Source organism: Tursiops truncatus, chromosome 12, assembly GCF_011762595.2.
Source record: "Tursiops truncatus isolate mTurTru1 chromosome 12, mTurTru1.mat.Y, whole genome shotgun sequence".
Taxonomy (NCBI): domain Eukaryota; kingdom Metazoa; phylum Chordata; class Mammalia; order Artiodactyla; family Delphinidae; genus Tursiops; species Tursiops truncatus.
In genome coordinates this window covers 26660258-26684778 of record NC_047045.1, presented here as the reverse complement: position 1 = coordinate 26684778, position 24521 = coordinate 26660258, and positions in this window count along the sequence as shown.

Here is a 24521-nt window from a genome sequence, read left to right as displayed (position 1 = left end):
ATCTTTCTGGTATTTGCAAGAACTGACAGAAGAAGCATAACTAGTAGGTTTGTGTTGATTTTGCTGTGAGGAACCTAGTGAAAGAAATGCAGTGAGGCAGCCTGCATTCACCTAAGGAGGGGGGAATTAGACAACCAAGCGAGACCCAGTTATAGGTAAAAGCTGAGTAGACAAGCACTGATGAGGCAGGAATTAACATCAGTCACTCCCATGCCTGTATGTTTACCATTATATGAGCTCTCCTATTGAAATATACAATCTGGGTCTGAGGGACAGTGGGTCACTAATTCCTTACAGTACCTAATATATTATTATGTGCAGTTTGGAATGCTCAAATATAAATATTTAATTGAATCAATGCATTCTTTACTGGACGTGTTCATATCCACCCATCATCCTCAGCACACTGATGTGCATACACACACAGACATACACACACAGACATACACACACACATTTTTGGGTGAAGTTAACCATGAATGGGGGAGGGAAGTTATGACAGAAATATAGCAATGGTATCTGGGAATGTAACCAAGCAATTCGGGATAAAAAGAGTCCCAGATATACTAAATGCAGTTTTGGCCTACTTCACAAGTGTTCCCAGAGTCAGTTATACTTTTGGTACTCATATTTGGAATATTATAATAATATAAGCTGCCTATATATTTCCAAGTGATAGTAAGAAGAAATATGATCTACATGTGAATTATGTAAACCTTTTATTTATTTATTCACTCATTCACTCAACAGGTATTATAGACATACTATTTATGAAGCACTAAAGAAACAAAAGTGAATAATATATGTTCCTCTGTCTCAAAATGTCTTAATTCTTGTGGGAGATGTAGAAAAGTAAACAGACATTTGCAATGCACTTAATCCAGTCCTGAAGGATTAAGTTTTTTCAAATGTGTCTACATATAGCCTTATAATTTTTTCTAATGTGCTTATCACTTTTAATGGAGCTTTGAGCTTGCAGGTGTCAACTTAAATGATGAATGTTGCCAGAGTGGAGAGTATCTATCAAGGTGGAAATTACCCTGAAAAATTTTTGCCATGTTGTTATAGACATTTTATGGTAACTCTGAAGTCTCCTGTATCCCTGATAGTATTCTGAATAAAATAATAGATTTTATACCTGGGAGGAAAGACAGAGATTAATTAATTAAATTCACTTGTTCCACAGAACAGAAGAGGAAACTTAGATTCAGAGGTTATCTTTGCTGGCCAAGATCACAGAACTTCTTAATAGCAAAGCTGAAAGTAGTGTGTTGTTCTTCACACACAAACTTAAGTATAACTTATATCTAACAGTCATTTCTGAAAGACTGAACAAATAGAAATAGATATAAAATGAATGAATTTACAGAATTAAATTAGTTATCATAGTTTATTTATAGAAGTTGATTCTACTTTTATTGAATATCTAAACATCAATACTGCTCTTTGAATTTGTAGGTTAATCAAACAAGAAACAACTAAATGGGTGAGAATATATTACAAAAAATTAATTCTGAACATATTGATGTTTTCTCTTATACACGTTATATTACATAACATTTATAAGATAAACATAAGCTTACAATAAGACAAAGATGTATTGGTCACTAATGGTGACTCAGTGACCCTAGGAAAAATTAACACATCATGTAGATAACACATTAGATGAAGAAACCACCTGAAAGTTGGTATGACTACATTTTATTTAGCAATATATAGTGTTTATTAGGGGCCAGACATGTATATTTTTAAATATTATGCTATTAAACCTACAATAAAATTGAATCTCAATCTAGGTTTAAAAAAAAAAAGAGAGAGACTTCCCTGGCGGTCCAGTGGTTAAGATTCCGCACTTCCAATGTAGGGAGCACAGGTTTGATCCCTGGTCAGGGAGCTCAGATCCTACATGCCAGACAGCGTGGCCAAAAAAAAAGGAAAGTCTGCAAATATAATCAATATGTACCTTAAACAACAGTATTACTGTAACTAAAAAGATAAGTAGGAGGGCTTCCCTGGTGGCGCAGTGGTTGAGAGTCCGCCTGCCGATGCAGGGGACACGGGTTCGTGCCCCGGTCCGGAAAGATCCCACATGCCGTGGAGCGGCGGGGCCCGTGAGCCATGGCCGCTGAGCCTGTGCGTCCGGAGCCTGTGCTCCGCAACGGGAGAGGCCGCAACAGTGAGAGGCCCGCGTACCGCAAAAAAAAAAAAAAAAAAAAGAGATAAGTAGGAAATAGAAGGATAGGTGAGGGAAGGGTGAGGCTGTTAAAAACTAGAGAAGAGTTGACCACCTCCCTCCACCCACAAAATGAATATGTTCGTGTCTCTGAGTCCTACTGAGTGCACAGGCACAGAGCAGCAGGCATGTTCCAGATAGGAACAGAAAGTGAGTGGGTCCAGCTCTACAGCTCTAATCATTTGGTTAGCTATCTCATTATCCAATTTGTTCGTTTTATGCATCAAGATGACTCAATTCACTTCCCTAAGCTCTGATTCCATACTCACAGTACAAGTAGCTACAGAAAGAATAATCTTTTCAATAAATGTAAAGACTGTCAAATAATTTGTATATATAATTTGTAGCCAATGTGTAGTAAGATAGTTTATACACTCATATTTTCATTCTTTGTCATTATTTGATTCCTTTACAAATATTTTTTTGCTATTGACTCTAGGAATTATGTCAGATGTCAGTGATACAGAAATGAAAGGTCACAGGTATATGGTCCCTATACACAAAGCAAGCTTACATTATAGAAGAGGCAGGCAGGCTAACAAACAAACAAACAAAGAATTAAACGAGTCAATTATTATAAGAGAATTTTATCTAGATGGCAGTTTGGCACATAGGAACTCCCATATCAGGGAATCATTTGCCTTTGAGCTAGTATTTGAGCTGAGGCTGGAAGGATTAAACAGTTTGTCAGGAGAACACTTAAGAGATGGTATTCCAGTTAGAGAACAGAGTTTGTGAGATGGAGTGAATGCCTGAGTTAGCAGAAACTACAAATATTTGAGTTTTTCCAGAGGATCACTTATGATTTAATTAGCATGTTAGGTCCTGAGTAACTTATTACATTTGGCTACAGCAACCAAATCATGTTTCTAAACTTAAAAGCAATCATTCAGCCCCTAAACCATCATGGCCACCAGCAGAATGTATTCTGTGTAACCTTGCCTGGGCATCAGCTGGTGACTATAGACAAATCTCCTTTGGGTTTCTTGCCAACTGCTGCAAACATCCACATTATAAAATAGCTGATAAAGAAATAGGACCTCTCTCTTAAATAAAAATTACACTCTTCTATTAAAATTATCTGCTAAAAATATATTGACTGGAAAAATCAAAACTGATTTTTATATTGTTTTCAGGCAAGGAAGACAATAATAATCCACTAGATTCTTATTCCGATTGTTTAACAAATCTCTCCTCTCTTTCTCTCTCTGTCTCTTCTCTCTCTGTTATACACACACATTTTCTCACTTGCCAGGTTCTGTAGAGACTTTCCAGGGCACAGGAGATTGTGCTTTGTTTATTTATTCACAAAAATGGAAATGACTATGGGCAGTGCTATGTGGTGGTGAAGGGAGGCACCAAGAAAAAAGAAATGTTGGCCCTGATTGTTGACACTGATTCCGGAACACTTGGCTGAGATTAGTACAGATGTGGTTTCATTTAAACCTGAGTGAATTTCAGATATGTCCAGGTAGTATACTACATGTATCATGCATGTCAACTTGTCCTTTTTCTTTCTGTTCTTGCATTACACCATGAAATATTGACATAATAATTTCATAATATAACTTTAAAATTAATTTTGCTAGTAGAAAATAAACATCACTATGACAGTTCAGATGCAAACTAAGTCATTATATGAATAGAAGGGAAAAGGCTGTCAAATTTACCATGATCAGATTATTTCCAAGTTCTTCTGTTGGTCTCCATTTGCTATGTGTTCATTCATTTTGTCATGTGCTCTTACTTTCTAGCAGGTGCCAAAGATTAAGACAAGTTAATGTGAGAAAATCTTAAAATTGAGACAATTCTATACATTCTTTTCTTTATAACAACTGGGAAATTCCTTCTATTTAATTTTTCTTGGTTGAGCTAGCAGAAAACCAAAGTTCATTTGTTTCCCAATATTAGAATTATTTCTTACTCATTTTATACCTATATTATTATATTAGAAAATTGCTTTCCAACATATGCAATTTAAGCTTTTAATCATATTAATCCCATTAACCACAATTCCTGGTATATTCTGTTTAACCCCAGTTTTCAGTGAATATTCAGGGTTGTTGTGTTTTTTTTTTATGCTTTTAATTCTGGAGTGGATCACAGAAATGATGCTTATGTTCCCTCCAGAATAACAAGATACACTGAGCCTTATTTAGGGAACATTTTATAACGGGTGTCACTTAGCTAGTTAGATTCCCTCAAGACATCAAAAAAAGAAAGGTTTCATCATCAAGAAAGTTCTACCTTACCTTGTTGATATATAATGTGACTGCTTTTAACATGGTCATGGAAAGTGTATATAACATCATACATATATACATGTGGAATAAAAGATATTTTGTGATTTCAGATAACCAATTTCTTATTATTCTTCTCAAAGGAACCAATTTGGAACAGAGCATTATTTCCAGATGAATGGCTCTAAAATATTTTTCTGAATTCACTTTTTTATTCATTCAACCACAATTTACAGAGATTCAGCAATGAATAAGAGAAAGACTGCCTGCTTTCAGGGAACTTACAAACTGGGAGGAAGAAATTGCACCTCAAACAATTAAGAATTTATTGTTTCATTTATGAAAGCAGATGTACAAAGGGATTGAAACAAGGCAAATCTGTGTTTAGTGATTCAGTCAGAGGGATCAGTGTGAGGGTTAATCAACTTAAATAGGAAATGGATTCCAGACCTTTCATTTATGCTTTATTTTCTTATATCTTAATTATCAAGTTGACAGCAAACACATGTTTCCTGGAAAGAAAAACTTTGATAAAATTTACAATGAGGGAGAAAAGCATATATTACTCTATCAGAATTATAAGAAAATATTTCCATAATGGCATGATAAGATTATACTTCTTGCCTCTTTTTTCATTTGCCTTTACACGTAACAAGTTTTGATGGCAAATGTGTGTATTAGAAAACTTTTAAAATTCCATTTAATTTGTCAAAAAAGGTTAAGTGACACCTTATTCATTGGATAAATTAATCAGATGAGTATCTACATATTCCTGACTAAATGACAGAGAATCAACTAAATCATCTTTATATTATTTTTTCACAGCAAGTCTCAAGTATACTGAGTTATGGAAATATTGTCAGTTTGTTATTTAGAATTTACTTTTCTATAAAAATCATATTTTAAATAGATTTTACACATATTCAACCCAAAAAAGTCTAGTGGAGGCTTAATGTGTGTGAATAGTAATGATAAAAATCATATGATTGGTAATATTACTATCATTTTTTGGTGTTATGCTAAGTGTTTGAATACAGCATTATTTTCTCTTTACTACTCTACGAGGGCAGTATTATTATTTCAGTTTTACAGATGAGGAAATTGGAGTTTAGTTAATTCAAATGACTTGGAAGTTAGAGTCAGAATTGGGAACTTATCTCTTTCATAAGACCCCAAATCCATGTCTGTAACCATTTTATTGTACTATATTGTGCTACACAGTAATATTAAAAATGCCAGAAAAAATACATATTATTTTATTTCAACAACAGGAAAGCTAGTACTAGAAGGACGACACACTGCTGACCTAATGTAAATGCTAGGGGCATAATTTACATTAGGTTATGCGTGACATGTTTAATAAACTGCACTGAAAAAGCAGGTACCCACTGGAGGGTTAAGTTGAGGGAATGAGATATTTCTGGGAAGAGTAAGGAAAAGAAAATAAAGGATAAGAAATTATCCAAGGTGACAAATTAAAAAGAGCCTTGGTGAAGAAGATTAGAGGTCTGAAGAGAGCTTACTTGTGGCAAAAACAAAAATAAAAATAAATAAAAATAAAACTTAAAAGGTGTGTGTTTTGGTCAGGCAGGATTTGGAAGAGGAGACTCACAGGAATGCCAAGTGATAAAAACTAGAATGATGACTGTCAGAGGCAATGTGGGAAAAGTTAAAAAAAAATAACTTATGAGAGTGAGTATAGATACATAAACATATCTTAGAAATGGACAACATGAAAAATAGGGGCACAAAATAGTGTGCAGAAAACCTATACTTTTGAGAAGTATGTGCTATTTTCTCCTGTTATCCCCAATGGGGTTTCTGAAAGTGACTGTAATTCAGGATTCTTGAGCTAAAGTTTGAGCCAGCTTCCATTGCTATACTACTACATTTCATTAAAAGGACTTTGATTGTTTCACAGGATGCACTTCAAGTTATATTCCTGGTCTTTAACATAGTGTTAACATGAGACGAACGCATGGTGATCTATATCTATGCATTATATACTGTATTACCCATAATCTGAGATTACTTTTCTTTTACAACTTCTCTAACTGAAATGAAAGACAAATCAAAATAGATTAGCTTCCCTAGGACTGGGAGTGGGGGAGGATGAGAGGACAGTGACTGATTGCTATTTGGTCAAAGGTTTCTTTTTAAGAGTGATGAAAATCTAAGAGTATGGTGATGATCACACACACACACACACAAAAAAAACTCAGGAAACAAACTAAAAACCATTGAATGATAACTTTAATCGGGTGAACTTTGTGGTATGTAAATTGTATCTCAATAAAGCTACTTTAAAAAAAAAGAAAAATAAGCAACTCTAAATGTTTCAGATCAAATGGTAATGAATTGAAAACTTAAAACATTCATCTGTTGGTGAATGAATTTGCCTTTTCAAAAGGCTCCTGAGCTCATGACTCTAGGGAGAATATAATTAATGTTAATGGAGAAAAATTCTAAAAAATATAACTGTAATTGTTCAAAAAGCTCTTCAGTACTTCTCTGCTCTCAAACAGTCTTGAAATAATTGTCTCAAAGTATGACTATAATCTACTTTCATGTAATTTTCTCTTACCATAGCAGAAAAATGAAGAGCAAAAGTCTCAACAGGGAAATTTTCCAGTATGATTACACTTGACCTAGTATTATGGATTTGAGTTTTCTGATTGATTTTTCACCCAATTAATTGTTTTCATAAATATTCATACGGAACTTTTACAACCTATTCCCTTCATTCAATACCTACTAGGCTGTCAGCCTTGCGTATAAAATAAGAGGTCTTATTACTGTCCATCATGGAGCTTATGAAATAGAAAAAGAAGGCATAGAAAAGGTAAATATTTAAGCAACTAGATGATTAAACACAGAATTTCATACCTAAATCTGACGTGTAGACATATATAATTTCATCTCCCAGTTTAACCTCTTTTATTCTAAATATTAATTTGTGATATACACACATATCTGGTAATACATATTTTCTTTGTAAACTGTTTTGTAAGTTGAAATTTTTGTGTAGAGAAAAGTTGGTTAAATGATTCATTGATCAGGTTGAAGAAAATAGAAACCATGTTACCAGACTCTCAAGCCTCCTTAAATTAAATAACAATAAATTGTATTTGCAATGGACACTCAATATATTATCAGAAGGAAAAACAGATGAAACTACATTTCGTGAAACTTAATATTCAATTTGTCTGTGCTTAGGCAGTACCGTACAGCACTAAGACTTTGGAGAAAGGCAGCCTGGGCATAAATCCAAGAACTTCCGTGTATTAGCTGCACAACCTCAGATAAACTACTCGTTTCCCTTAGCCTCATTTCTCTTATGAGGATAATAATTTTACCTGAACGTTCTGTTGTGGTAATTGAATGAAATATTGTATAAAGCATTTACCACATATGGTACATAATGTTTTAAATGTTTGTTATATGTAGAATGTGATTTGAAATTCAAATTTATCTAACATATATTTGTGATAGAGACAAAAATTTCTATTGATTAGCACAAACTGTTTCAGACCTAAAATTAAATCCTGACTTTCAGATATTCCATGGAATATAGAGTTTCCTTTTTAGAACCACAGTATTAAAATGGAGTCTTACATACATTACCAGATTTTAAGAGAAGTAAGCCTTTACTCCCTGAAGTACTTTCCAGGATTATATTTGCTTGATAAATTCTATAGCAATGAGTGATATAAAATAGCTAAAACTAGAGCTCTGAGAAGTACAGTCTAATTCTTCAAGCAATTGAGTCTGGACTGGACCTGTATCTTCTTATACAAAGTATGGTGAAAGTGATACTCTGCCAGTTCTGGGCCTTAACTTTAAGAAGACTGGCAGCTTCCACTTCCTCTATTTTGCAACTTAATGTGCCATTTTGTGAAGAAGCCCAAGCAGTCACCTAGAGAGGCCCATGTGGCAGATAACTGGTGTTCCTAACTGACTATTCCACCAAACCACCAGTCAAAGCCAGACCAACTTTTCATCCTTGTGAGTGAGCTATCTTCAAGTTGGCCCTCAAGTCCCTCCAGTTAGAGCTTCCTAAAGATGCCATGTGGAGCAAGCAAGAACTGTTGCCTCCAAGCCATGAGTGAGTTACAGAATCATCAACAAATAAATCATTGTTGTTTTAAGCCACTACATTTTGGGGAAGTTTATAGTGCACCAATAAATACCTAAAACTCCAACCGAGAAAATTAACAATATCTTTAGGTTTAAAAGATATCATGAAGAACCTCTCCTTTCTACTTCATTAAGAACCTGTAAATACCTCTAATTATAGCATTTACAAAATGTTATTGTAATCACTTACCTATATTTATTTTTCATTAATTGACCTGAGTCTTTCCAAGGGGTAATTAATTATTTCCCCAGACCCTAAAAAAAGTTTCTAATGCCTAATAAATAAGCAATGAATTTATTGAATGAAGAATAAATAAATGAATGAATAAATGTGTAGTTTCATAAAATTGTCTTTGTTATTTAGGAGAGAACAAATAACTGTTAACCTTGATTCCTACAACTTGAAGATATTTATGAATAAGTTGAAATAAAAGTACTTAGTTTGAAAAAAGAGCACGTGATGAGAATAAAGAATCAGGACCTTAATTAATTTCTGTGGTACAGATGTTAGAAGAAACTAATAAAACATAAAGAAACAATATGGTCATCCATTTACAATGCTTGGTGTCAGTTTATTTATCTCTTGTAAAAATAAAATACAGTGTGTGTGTGTGTGTGTGAAAAAAAGAAACAATAGATCTTTTAGAAGAATAAAATTTTATTAGAGCTCTCTTTTCCTAGTGACACCATACAAAATATTTATTTTAAGCAATGAACACCAAATTCCTTGGGATTTCCATAATATGTAAAACAACAACAACAACTAGCACCTTATAATTAGCAGCAAAGAGTCTGTGTACTGAGTTATTATAATGTACAGTCATTTCATTAGGTGCATACCACCGTGGTGTGAAGCGGGAATAATTAGACACCAGATGGTGATATCAACTCGAATAGAGAATGCCTATGCATTATGCATGAGAAGTGCCTTTATTGTTGTTTTTATCCATTTGGTACCATTATGCTGCTCTTGGACCTCAATCAGTGTCTCAAAAAAAGTATCTCTTTGGAACTGGAATTTTTCTGTTCTGAACAATTTGTAACATCACTTTGTCATATTCTGATCAGTTATCTCCCTACTCAACTTGCAGAATTTCTAAAAGCATATTATTTTCTGGCAGTGCCATAGAACTGAGCTTTTCCATTATCCAGAGCATCTGAGCTTATTGGATATAATTTTATGTTTCTGCCAGCAGTATAAAGTTTAAGATTAGTATCTTTGAAAATTGAATCTGATGTTTAATGATTGTAGTGTCACATTTCTGGGCTGAGGTACTTTTAAAATGTCATTAGTAGATATGTGATTAATCATTTTATGACTTTTGACCACTAAAAATATCTTTTATTTTCATTATAGATGTAATGAATTTGAAAGTAGAAAAGAACCAGAATATATAGTGATTAGATAGATTTCATTAATGTTATTAATTCTTCAATGGAGAGCTCAACAAAATGGTTGTTTGTCTTGATTCATTTTGGAAGATGGCAGCATTTCAGGAGGTTCCAAGATACTGTATCAGAAACCATATCAGGACATATTGCCTTCTAATCTTCAGCCTCCTGGTAGTTGATTGACTCTATGACCCTTAGCCCTTGAAATTAGGCAGTTGGCCTCAATATATAAGATTTTTAACAAAAGTTCTTAGTAGATTACATAGGTATAGCAGGCAAGATTTGATCAGAAAAACAATGGTTAGGGAAAATACAATATATGGGATCAATTATATGGATTTTACCTTGTATTGGTTGGGTGCTGGTTAAACAGTTTATGTTTATCTGTTGCTTCAGCCTCTGGTGGTAGGTCTCAGGTCAGCAGGGCAGGCAGATGAGCAGTTAAGAAGGACATGAAGTAGAGGAGAGTAAAGGAAAACTGGAATCCATGAAAAGGACTGGCATTCAGACTGATTCATCACTGCCTCCAAACCTCCAACTTCAGTGATGCTAGTGACTTGCAGGAGAAGCTGATGCCCTTCTTCATGGAGCTACGTTTAGCTCAGGAGTCAGAAGAGCTGAAGGGGGAGATCTGGCAGAAGCTAGAGATATCGCAGGCCTGGCTTCTGCCCACACAGACCAAGTGCTAACATACTGGTAGCAAAGTCTGTAGCCTGCAATAGTGCCTGGAACACTTTTTAATAAAGATTTTTTTTTAATCTGGAGTAGATTTATATTTATAGAAATGTTACGAAGATAGTACGAAACTTCCTCTTGGGAAAGGCAGTCTCATGTGCACAATCTCTGTACTCACTCAGCCACGTTAGGTTAGGCCGTTAGCCTTGATCTTCCTTACCATGAGGTAAAGAGCCCAAGATCTGTTTCAAGCTCAATGAGGGTTCTGTTGTTCTGCTTAGGAGTGTATGTCAGTGGCCTTCAGGCATGTCCCTAGCTTTCATTATTTGGCAGGAGAAGGGTCAGGATTCTTCTGAGGCAGCACTAGAGGGGTACATGTAGGCCAATTACCTAGTATGGGCTGCCAGGTGCACCTGCTGGCCGTGAGGGACTGACACACACTGTTGGAACTGATTTTGCTGTCTCTTCACCATGTGACTAAAAGCCTTGTCCCATCCAGTGCTTGGCTGTGTGGTGCTTTTCTTGGTGACTCAGATGCCAAGATGCTGTGTGCAGAAGTGTTTGGACTTCCGTTCCTGGTGTCTGGCCTTGTGATGATCTTTGCTATCCTCCTTGTATCAATAATTGGCTTCCTTTCCGGGCATTGGTTACCATGCACTGTGTTCTGCTCAACAGTTCCTATATAACAGTTCCCATATAGCTCACGCCCAGTTTTCTCTATTGTTAACATCTTACATTACTATGTTATATTTGTCACAATTAATAAACTAATATTAGTATATTATTAGGTAAAGCCCATTTTAAGATTTTCTTTTTTTTACCTAATTTTTTTTTCTATTTCAAGATCTCATGCAGGACACCAAACTACATTTAGTTACGTTGTCTTCTTAAGGTCTTCTTGGCTATAACGGTTATAACAAGACTTGCCTTATTTTTGATGACCTTGACAGTATTGGAAATTACAGGTCAAATATTTTGTAAAATGCCCCTCTAATGGAATTCGTTTGATATTTTTCTCATAATTAGACAGGAATAAGAAGTACATCTTAAAAATTATCCCTAATCTTACCATCAAAACTTTACTCCCATTAACATTTTGGAGATTACTTTCCTTTATTATTTTGGAATGGTATAATGTGGAAAATTGGCATAATATATTTTGCTCTTTCTGAAATATTACTTTATTAGTTGTTCTCATGCCATTAGGAGGCTTTTAATTGCTACATTATATTCATACAAGTATGTATCATGTGCTTAAGAGGTAGTTTTTGCTACTGTAACAAAAGTAACCAAAACAACAATGGTTTAAATAAGATAGACCTTTATTTCTCTTTCATGTAAAAGTCTCAGAGGTAGGTGGTCCAGGATTTCCTGCAGCACCAAAATTATCAGAGATCCAAGATTCATATACTTTGTTCCTCTGCCATCCATACTCCAATATCATGGATAAAGATGGTTGTTCCAGCTCATTCTATCAAGTCCACATTACAGCAAGGAGAGGGGAGTAGTAGAGGACTACCTTTCATAGTAAGGGCATAGATGTTGCACATTTATTTTCTGCTTATATATCAAACTGGCATGAATTTAGTCATGTAACCACCCTAGTAGAAAGACAGGCTTATAGTTACAGTATTTATTCTAGGTGGTCATATATTAATTAACATTTGAGGGTTGCTTTAACAAAAGAAGTAGGAGAGAATGGATCATTAGGCAATATTAACAGTATCAATATAAATATGTCATCATTTACTCTTGACTGTTTAAAAAAATTTTAGCTGCTATTAATGATGCTGTGTTTATCACCCCTAAACAAAATATTTCTAACCACATTTCTAATTATCTAAAAAAGTATCAAGGAAATAAATTATTTTAGGGGTCATGATAAATACTGCTAAATTACTTTCCTACAATTTTGGCCCAAGTTGACATCCCATTACCAGTGTATAAGAACATCTACAATATTATTTTAATTCTCAAAATACTTTGGTTAATCTGACACATTAAACATATCTAGTCATTGATTTATTTTGCATTAGTTTAATTATGCAAGAGTTTGCACATTACTTTTTTATTTAGAAACATTTGATTTGCTCTTTGTTCTTTGGAATATTTATGTTGATTTGTAAAATCTCTTATTGTGTAACTTTGGGAATATATACAGTAATATAGAAATATATTGGTTTAACTTTCTGGAAGGCATATTGGCAATATTTATTAGGAACATTACAATATTCATACAGTATGATTCATTATTATTTCCGATTCTAGTGCTTTATTCCATAAAAACCATCAGAAATGTGCATGGAACTTTATGTACAGCATTGTTAATAAAATCAGACTGTTGAAAATCCTTATGTTAACAGTAGAAAAATGGATAAATTATAGAGATTAGTGAATATAATAGAAATATGTTCATGATGCAATGCCAAATGAAAATGTGCATTAGAAGTCTCCAAGGGCTTCCCTGGTGGCGCAGTGGTTGAGAGTCCGCCTGCCGATGCAAGGGACACGGGTTCGTGTCCCGGTCCGGGAAGATCCCACATGCCGCGGAGCGGCTGGGCCCGTGAGCCATGGCCACTGAGCCTGCGCGTCCGGAGCCTGTGCTCCGCAGCGGGAGAGGCCACAACAGTGAGAGGCCCGCGTACCACAAAAAAAAAAAAAAAAAAGAAGTCTCCAAGAGTGAGATGTACTGTACAGCATTTCATAAACTTACTTTAATACAGAACTCTTTTTCTCCTAGAATATTTTAAGGACCAGTGTTATGCAATACATATTGGTAAATAATAATCTTCTTTATCAAGGTCCTTTAATAAAGTTTGTTATTATAGCACTGGTAATGGAAGAAGGACTCAGAAGGGTTTGAGGAGCTGGTACACACAGGAAATTGTTAAAATCTTATTAGCTTCTTTAGTTTAAGTAAAACCTCAAGGCTGTATTTCATAGTCATGGATATACTACCATGCTTTCCCTTCATTTAGTCCTTTGCAACATATTTATATTTTGAGTTCCTATGGTAGAGATATTTAAGTCCTCTCCTATCTAGTTCAGAATCACCTGTCCATTTTCTGCTTCAAAGAATGAAACATAAAAGGACAAAATTTCTCTTGTGGAGTAACATTAGTAACTTTATTCTTCTGAAGGTAACTTTAGAGATTGTGCCTTCAAATGCTTATCTACAAGATACATTTAGGAAATTGGAGACATTGAAGAAACTTCCAGATTTTAAGTTTAAGACACAATCCACAATGCTTCCTGTTTTGGGGTTATAAAAAAAATTGGTGCTTTTAAATTATATTTTCACTTTTACAATCATGTTATTGAATGCTGCTAATATTGAATAGTTAATATAATTTCCCTTATAAATTTTTTATTCATATTTGTGGACTTTATTTGAAAGAGCTAAAATGTCAAGTCTAACAAAATTTAGAAGAATGTAGTGCAAATCTATGCTTAATGGCAAGAAGATGTGAATTCCTATTGCCTAAGTAGTCTTTTTCATGGAGAAAGCTACTGCCCAGAAAATATAGAAACCAGAGAAACTCTTAGTGACCTAATATTTCACATTTGATATCTGATATATATTATTTTCTAACTTTCATAATCAATTACCTGGGTTAAAATGCTCTGCAAAATTTCAAAAACATGTGTGTGCGTGTATGTATGTATGTATTCAGATTTACAGATGTAGGAAAAAGGAGATTTCTCTTCGTCTTAGTAGTCAACCAACTGTTCCTATGTAAATATTAAATTGCTTTATAGAATCTATAATCTGTATCCAGAAGAATAAATTATGTTATTAAAGATAAATATTTAAAAGAAATAAATTAGCATCTCTAGTATCATCTTCTAATAATTGCAAAGTTCATTATAACTACCTTAATGAAATGCCTACCTGAAATTAATGATATTAGTAACAATTATAGTTATATATATTTAAAATGATAGTATTCCATTTTATACTTTGATCTATTCAAACTGAAACCTGCAACTCATAGTATGATTTCCGTTTATGAAAAAAAAAGAAAACGCCTTTTTTTAGTTAACACAAAATGTGGATTTTAGATAAATTAATCAAATGATTTTTTTCAAAATATTCCAATCTTCAAATTAATGAGCTTTCACAATAGTAATATTCAGGAAGCGAGAAATTTCCCCAGAGAATAAAACCACAAAGTGTATTTATCTGTAGGAGACCATTTATTGTCCATTTACTTATGCACCTGTGAGCTTATATTTCGCATGGTGGAATAATTTGCAGCATAATTGCTAAATGTTCACTTAAGAGGGAAATAGTGTATATATAAAAACATGGTCCACAGAATACCCTCAAGGGCACCCTTGACTATTTTTTTCTGAACAGCTATTTGATGTATCTATAACTTATCAAAACACATATATTTTCTGTCTGGTATTTTACCTTTGTCATCTTTATCCTATATCTTGTATCATTATAATTCATTGCCCCCAACACACACACACACACACACACTCACACACACAAGAACCTTTGTGTTTTTTCTGTGCCAATTCAATACTCAATTGGAAATCTTTATAAATTTCATATAAATACCACCTACTTTTCTATTATTATGTGAAATGTTTAAAAATTATTTTTCTTCAAAATATGTCTGTATAATCAAAAATAAAATAATCAGCTGAGTTTCCTTGACTGTTATTTTTATGATCAAATGAGGTTTTTATTATTATGAAGGGCTGTGATACATCTGAACACCCACTTAGTATGCCGGCTTGGTGTGCTCTTAATGTGCTCTGCTCATTTGTCTTCCTTTTTAAATAAAAAATGGTGATGAGACCTAACACAGCTGAGAGTAAGATAAATTTTCAATTGGCTTCTTTACTCTTACATGTTATTCTAAAAAGAGCATAATACTAAGATCACATTTTTCTGAAATGCACTCCTAAACCCTAAACCCTCCAACTTCTCCCAGACTCTTATCTCTCTGCAAAATAATTTACAGTGAGAATGGTGGCGGTAAATCCATAGCAGTAAAGGAATCTCTGCAGTGATTTGTGGAGTACCTTTGACTTTGTATGAAGAAATCCGAAGGATATTCCTGAAACTGGAATTTTGAAACTGAGAGCATTAAACACAGTTGAGAACCGAAGGAAAAAAAAAAAAGTGACCTAGTCAATTCTTAGGGATTTTCATGTATAAATGTTAAATGGATTTGGTTGAGGGTAAAATATGGGGAGACAATAATACTGGCTTGATTTTAAGTGGTTCAAGATTTTGCTTTTCTTATATATATATTATATATTTTTATATATTTGTTTTGTTTATTACAGAAAGTTGAATCCCTGTTTACATTTTGGTTGTAGTTCTTCCTGAGAATTTCTTTCTACCCACCTTCCAGTTTTAAATATCCTGGTGCCCATGAACTGTAGGTGGGAATCAGTCACCTCCAGAATTTTACCCAATACAGCATAATCACACAAGCTTTGGTCAATGTAGAGTTAACTTATATTATGTGTGAACATTTCTAACAAGAGAATATTTACTAACTTCGATTGAACCCCATTATTCTTTAAATTCCTATGATTTAAGTTATTAAAATTTAAATGATGTGTAAATAATTGGACTGATGATCAGACAAAACTAAGGCTTGCTGAACAAACATATATGCTGGAGAATGGAAATAGAGGTGGATTAAAACAGAAAGAACACATAACAAAATAGATGATATTCATTCCAGTCAGATGATATGAAAAGGATTTGATGGATTATGTATTTCAAGTCAAAGAGTTGCATAAAGCAATCTAAGTCAGAGTTACAGGGTATGAGTAGATGGAGCCCTGAATAAACTGGATTTCTTTTGTTGAAACTCATGCAGTAAACTGCAGCTTTAAAGAACCATGAGACTTTAGAAAAATGCATTTTTATCTATGATAGAGTCAAGCAAGTTTTGTTTTATTTTATCATGATCGAACATCCCTTTTTAAGGCGATTTTGTGTACTTTAACTGGAACTTTTATTAAACAGTTAAGAGTGTTTGCCTCTGAGATAAAAGTATCTCCCACCCATACTACCATTTTTTAAATAATCGCAAATTTACAAATTACTATATAAATTGTAAAAAAAAATCTAAACAAGATGATTATCTCATAAAAATGACAATATTCCTGATATGCCAGATTACAGATATATAAAGTTAGGTTGAGTCATCTTTACCTAGTGATAGAAAAATGGTAGGTAGTATTTTAAAAGAAAAAAAATGGAGTATCTACCTATTTGATTTAAAGGAAATTATAATTCATGAAGCTTTTTATAGATATTTTCTGATATGGTATTATTTTGAAACAGTTTGTTATTGCTTTTGGTGTGGGGGGGTATTGTTTTTTCACTTGTATTTGTTTTGCCCACGTGACATTTTCCAGAATAATGATAGGTTTGAATTCTCATCACAGCCATACTTTGTTTAAACACTTCTAAGTGTGAAGCACTTCCAGTGCTAAATAATAATGGGGTTGTTTAGTAAGCTTAACATTAGTTAGAGCTTTCTGTTTACATTGCCTAAGTTTTAAGAGTATTCAAATGAAAAAAAATAAAGATAGCCCTACCAGATGTCCTTATTATTCAGAAAGTTATATACTATATGTAATTTGCTGGTAGTGTGCTTAACAAAAAAAAAAAAGAAGGGGATTAGGCCATTAGCAGTAGTTTAGCCACTGATCTAAAGAAAGCCATTCTAATTTTGTAGTAAATCTCAGAGGCTTTACTAAACTGAGAATACTTCATGTAGCACTGATACCATAATTACAATAGAATATTGTCAGAAATTCACCAGATTCAACTGTTTCTTTTTTATATAAGAAAAAGAGCAATTTAATATATATTTAAATGGTAGAAACACTGACAATTCTACAAAATTTGAAACCAAAGAGGCTTTTTTTAAAAATTGTGGCATACGAAAGCAGATTATTTTTTTAAATCCAATCACATCTCAAAAGAACCTATTTGCTCTTTAGAAAAACAATGTAGGGCATTTCAAGAAAATATTTGCCATCATGGGAAATGAAGCAGAAACCAAAGGAAAAAACCCACTTTCTACATATCTTTCCCAGCTGATTTTTCTTTTCACTCTAACCTATTTAATAACATCATGCAAAATGTAAAAAAATATTTTCTATCAATTATTACTTAGTAGCCATAACTTTCATAAGTCAATTTTACTTTGTTGGGTTTTCTTCAAAACTCTAGCCTTGAAGCATTGATAACTGATGTTGCCTCTGTGGTTGCAACATATTAAGAGGCCCCTCACCATATTACTTGATATGTAATCCAAGCCTTCCCAAAGACCCCCTTCTGCCAACATCTCTAAACTTCTTTTCCACTGTGCCTAGTGGATCTTAGGGAGGAACTAGGAACCTCCATAATTTTACAGATGAGAATCATGGCATCCAGAGAATGACTTGAACAATGAAGCATGTTTAATTACTGGAAGAGCCTGAAAGTAGACCTTAAGTATTTTGGAGACAAGTCTAGTTCTTTATCAGTGCAAAACCCTGCCTCATTTAAGTAAGAAAAAAAAGCGATGAAAACAATTACTCTTTTATTGCTGGGCTTAAAATCAAATATTTGGAAGAAAAAACCAAAATAAAATCTTAATTAGTTATCAGAAAATCTATTTGGATTGAGCTATCAAATTCTAACTGTTTTCTTTTAGAAGGTGATAATTTCTATGAAGTGTTACTTTTTATGATTCATAATCAACAGTTCAGTAGAAACACAGCTTACATTATTAAAGCTCGTGTATGGAACAGTTGCCTACCTATGAATCATGAATCATGTTACTATAGCAGTCAATATTTTAGTTTACACCAGTACTATTATGAATTTTTTCTGACTTACTATAACTTCTGGAATTTCCATTAAAAAAATTTCTTCCACCTCTGGGGTGGCTCACTCCCCTTTCCCTCTAAAAATGATCCTTTTATCTGAAAGTACCAATGCATTCCATAGAGTTGCTAAGAATTTGCAATGTGTAGGGAATGTGAACACCTCCTTTGAGGTGTTTTTTATATACACATTGTTCTTACAGCTTGATAGCCTTTTACTGAGAGCTGTTTACATTACTTTTTCTTACTTTTAACTGCATGGCAAAATATATTTTTGCAAAACCTGAAAACTAACGGGATGAAATACAATTACAAGTTTACCATGCTAGATAGAGAGGCAGACTATGTAGATGAATGTCATTTAGCATTAAGTGACACTAAGTTTCAGTGTACTGTTCACAGAGAGATGGATGACAATGCAGATTGTTATACAGATGCTTAACTCAGTGGTGTGCATTATAATATTGATGATGCCATCTGATTTGCACAGATCAGTATGCCATACCAATAGAGATATTATGTGTAGAGGGTTGCAAGTCAAAGTTGGTTTCTTTTTCCTATTCTTCGCTACCTGACAATCTTGACTTCAAGACTCATTCATTATGGCAAACACATTTCTAGCAGTTTGAACCTTGGAATTTCACTTGAGTAGGAAAGTGCTTGAGTTTGTAGGGCTAATTTGAATAGCTTAAATCTTTTGGATGTTTAATAATTTTTAAAAATTAGGAAATAGTATTATGGTTTATAACCCAAATTGTACTTGACTATACAACCAAAGACTTACTAGTAGTAGTCTTTGCATACATTATAGTAGACTCAGCCTACATTGATTGCATCCTCCAGCCTTTCTCCACATGGGTTTTGGAAACACTGTACAGCAGTGCATATTTCCAAACAAAGTGGGAAAGAACATCTGCTGAAGGGTTTATGTAATTTTCCAGTCAATTTGTTCTGTCAAGAAGATAAAGCATTTCATTCCTTTGAAGAAGCCGGTATCATTGGGTAGAATGGAGGTGGAGCTTAAAAGACTGTACAAATTGATGACAACATCTCTAAATTTAAAATAATTTTTCTGTCACAGGAGGATGCTAATGCTGCTTTAATCTTTTATTAAATTTCTCCTAATTCTACTCTGAGTATTTCTGATACAGAAGTACATTATTTTTCAAGAACATGTATGATTTCCTGACACTTCAAAAACTGCTTGGTAAGGCAGTTTAAAGAGATTAACTGAGTCTATGCAAAATTGTTACTGTAGACAATGTCTATTTTATTGATCAGACAACAAAAAATTTCTACTTTTGAGTCAACTTACAAGTATTTATGTTAGCATAAATGCTTTTCAGAAAGAAAACAATTATTATTAGATATTACTAAAACAATTATTATTAGGAAAGTTATTAAATTAGCAGAATGAAAAGATACATGATATTATTTTGATATCTTTAAGTCTTCACAAATAACATGAGAATATTTTACAATTATCATAAATAATAGTAAGGAAGAGAAATTATGTTCACTTCCATAATTTTTATCTGTTCTTTTTAACAAGCATGTTACTCTTATAGGGTAGAGGAGAGGGAAAGATGATAAAGGATGGTTGCTATTGGAATAAGTTTTTCCTCTTATTAGCATAAAGACTTTATGTAGAACATTAAGAGAAGATCAATTTCCACCTGGGAAAAAACTTTACTGCAGCCATTCCCCTTGTAGAAATTAACATTTTATTAAGAGACATCTAAAGAAGCATGCTATGTGTTACATTTTTTTAGTCAGCATAGACCTAGAACTTATGAGACATGGCTTCCTATTTTCTTAAAGTTTTATGTTTATTCTAAGAACATATAGTTTTCCAATTATCTTGAAAGTTTCATGGGTGCCTTTTGGACAGGTGTTAATGCTACTTGATAAGTAATGAAGCTTGAAGTAGCAATAAATATTAGAACTATTAGAAATGTTTAATATTGTGACATTGGAATACCACAAACCTATTCTAGAAAATGCAACATTTCTGATTTTCAAACATGTCCACAATATTTGTATTAACTTCTCTAAGTTTTCATTATTCCCTTTACTTATATAAAACTCAGGGCTTTAGTTATGCATAAAATAATTTCCTGCTTCAAAAAATATGGTTTAGCATTGTCAAGAATAATAGAACAAGTAGTTACTGAAATTGACTAGAATTGGGAAGAACTCTAATTCCCTGTGTGAGTCTTGCTCTACAATGACAGATATATGCATTAAGAGCTGCCCTTCCTATGACAATTAAATTTCTAGGAAAGGGAGCATATTTATCAGTCCGTGGAGTGTTAATCAGATGAGCTGAGTGGCAGGAAGTTGTGCCCTCCTGAGTGACTGATGCAAGCTGTGGTGGAACCCCTAATGTCCTTGCCAGTCATCTGGAAAAATATCACCAATCAAAAACTGGTCTTCACTGTGACACGTGCACAATAAAACACGTCAAAGGCAAGGAACAAAATAGGTATTTTCAGTAAATTAGGGAAGTGAAGTTACGGGGAGAAGAACAAAGCTATTTAATCCCTCCATCAAAATATTCAGGACATAGTATTATTCATCACTTTCATGCTTTCGTTCCTCTAATATGTCAAAGCCACTCTCTTAATGCAGTGCTTCACAAACTTCAGTTAGTCATATATCAGCTTCATGATTTATGTCACATTTAAGCATTACATATAGTTGTAAGTCATATTTTTGCTTAAGTAATAAAATAAATTTTATATCATTATTATAGATGAAATTTCAGTATCACTTTACATTATAGCAAAGCAAATAGTTTACTTTTTTCTAATATATTTATACATCATGAATTTCAAAATAGACATGTTCAACATGTAGATTCTGAAGTAAACTCACCGGCCATAACGTGGAAGTCATTACCCTTAGGCTCCATAATAATGCAGGAAGCCTTTTTTTTTTTTTGGCAGTCAGTATCAAAACACGTTTCCTCAAATCCATTAACCTTATAATCTTAGGCTAGTTAAACCTACACTTATTTACAGGTACAAGAATCCCACATGATAGTGACAATCATTAAAGGGAAGCATTACCCAACTCTTTATTTAAATTGGATGTTCCCTACATCACACACACACACATACACACAGAACCACACTTATGTGCACACACATATACACACATACATACTTGAACACAAATGGCACAAATATGATCCAGACACCCAAGACGACTCTGTAGCCACTCCCAGTCCTCAACCACTTGCCGTGACTCATTTGTGGCACCACATCTTGTCTTACTTTGAAGCTCTCCACCTAAATTTTCCCATCTACAGTTAGAACTGTTCCTAGCTAAATTCCTGGCTCAATATCAGATCTTTATTCAATTTCTTTCTTGCTTTATTATCATAGAAAACCCTTTGCTAAAATAGTCTTGTTTCAGTGTTGCTTCTAGAATATACAGTTTCAGTAGAGTCCATTGTATGATACCTGTGCTATATTTCCCTCACATTCTGTAAGCAAGATCAGAGTTCTGGAGAATGGGGAAGGGAAGGAAAAAGGGAAGAAATTGGGAAAAGCATTTAAATATAGGCCATAGAAGAGTAACATGAATGTCTCTGCTTTAATAACATTTCTAATAATGTTTAGCATTACAAAGTAGTTCATTTCATGAAGCATAAAGAAAGAATTAGAAATAAGTAAGCATCCTAATAATCATTGCTAACATTTATTGAATTCTATGCTACTCATAATTAACAATTTTAAAAATTAATTTCCACAAGAACTCCATGAATTTGGTTCTATAATTATATCCATTTTACAGAAGAAGGTAAAGCACAGAAAAGTAACATATTCATGGTCGTATCAATAGTAAATAATCAAATTTAGAGAGAGAGTCTGTTATCAGAGCCTGAAATTTTTAGTTTTCTACATTCTATAATCAATTAGCAAGAAATAAACATATCTATTTTCATCCTCTATCTAAAATAAAAGTATATCTACATTAAGATCTCAAAGAATTCAAATCATACTAAAATACTATATGTTACATAAATTATTTTGCAAACTATTTTTAATTTAATCATTTATCATAAACATTTTTACAAGAAATTAAATGTTTGTTTTATGGACTAAATAACATTCTGTAAGGATTTATAGCGGAGTTCCCCAGATTTTCTCAGTTTATGGGGCTATTAGTGTCTCAATATTTGTTTTTCACAGCACTTCGAGGAAAAATGGTTTTATTTATTAAGAAGAGGAACAAACAGCTTAATCAGTGTCTGTAGCCTAATAGCCTAATGCGATTTTGAAAAAGAATGCACATAAAATAGAGGAAAAATATTTCACTCCTAAGTAACCATAACTACTTATAAATGGGATGTCTGTACCTGCTGGGCACTGCCTACTCCTCAAACCTTGGAAATAGGTTGGATATCACAACATCATTTCTTTTTTCACATTAATTTTCACAGAGTACTTTCTTTTCTCCCTGGGACTGCCAAAAAAACAGCTTTGTGAAGATATGTCATCACTGAAAGAATTGTAATCCATTCTAATGTTGAAACTATGAACTACATGAAACTAATGAAGCATACAATATCTGATAGCTGTCACATATTGTGCTTCTCCCTAACGTTTAAAATGTCCCTTGGACCCCTTTGGGGTTCACTACAGCACCCTGAGATGTACAGTTTGGAAACCACAGGCTTATGTTGAAATAACCATCACTGATACGCTCATGATTTTTATTTTGTAACTTACACAAGGCTCAGGAGATAGTTCATCCTTGTTCTGTGTAACCTCAACTGAGGAGGCTCAACTGAAACTGTTGGGTCTACTTGAAGATGACTTACTCTCTTGGCTAGGAAGTTGGTTCTGGCTTTAACTTAGAGATTGGGAGGTTTGCTTAGGCGGAGACTGCAGTAGTCTGCCACATGCGCAATTCCATGTGACTGCATGATGGCTATATTCCAAAAGACAGGAAGTGAAAGCTCCTTAAAGAGTAGCCCAGAACTGGCACATTATTTCCATCATATTCTGTTGGTCACAGAAGATACACGTGAAGTCTAGAATCAATGAAATGAAGAATTACACTGCACTTCTCAGGAGGGAGAGACAAATTTTTGGCCATCTTTAATCCACTATAGTTGGTATGAAATGTATCAAGCATATGATCCTGGCAATACTTTAGGGAGGAATGTAAAGCTTACTTAACTTAATATGCAGAGGATTGTATGTAAAACTCCATTTTAGTAGTAAGATCCTGAAAATACTATAGAGTATTTGAGAGTTGGTGTTTAATTCCAGGTTTTCTGAAAGAGTTTGTGTTCATCAATGTAAATGTTTAACCCATTATCTGTTTTTAAACAATTAGATTACCACTTGTACTGGTAAGGATTCTCCAGTGAAACAGAAGCAATAGGCTATATATGTATAAACATGGAAAATAAATGAAGAGATTATTTATAAGGAATTGGCTCATACAATTATAGAGGCTAAGCCCCAAGATCTGCAGTAGGCAAGTTGGAGACCCAGGAGAACTGATGGTGTAATTCCTGTCTGAGTCTGAGTCTGAGTCCAAAGGCAGGGGAGCATTGATGTCCCAGCTCAAAGATAGGCAGAGAGAGTGAATTCTCCTTTACTCAGCCTTGTGTTCTGTGCAGATCTTCAACTAACTAGATGAAGCCCACCCTCAACAGGGAGAGCAATATGCTTTACTCAAGTCCACTGATTTAAATTTATTAACTTCATGCAGAAACACTCTATGGACACACCCTAAATAATGTTTAACCAAATATCTGGGCACCCCATTGTATAGTCAAGTTGACATAAAATTAACCATCATACCCATATTTTTTATAATTGAAGATTGCAATGGATATCCTAGTGTAGGAGTATTTGTTCTTAGTCTTATTGTTTCTTAGGCTTAATTCCAGGAGAGAAATTGTTCTGTCCTAGGATCTAAAAACTTAAATGTTTTCTAGGCTTTGTTATGTTATCTGTAGCAGT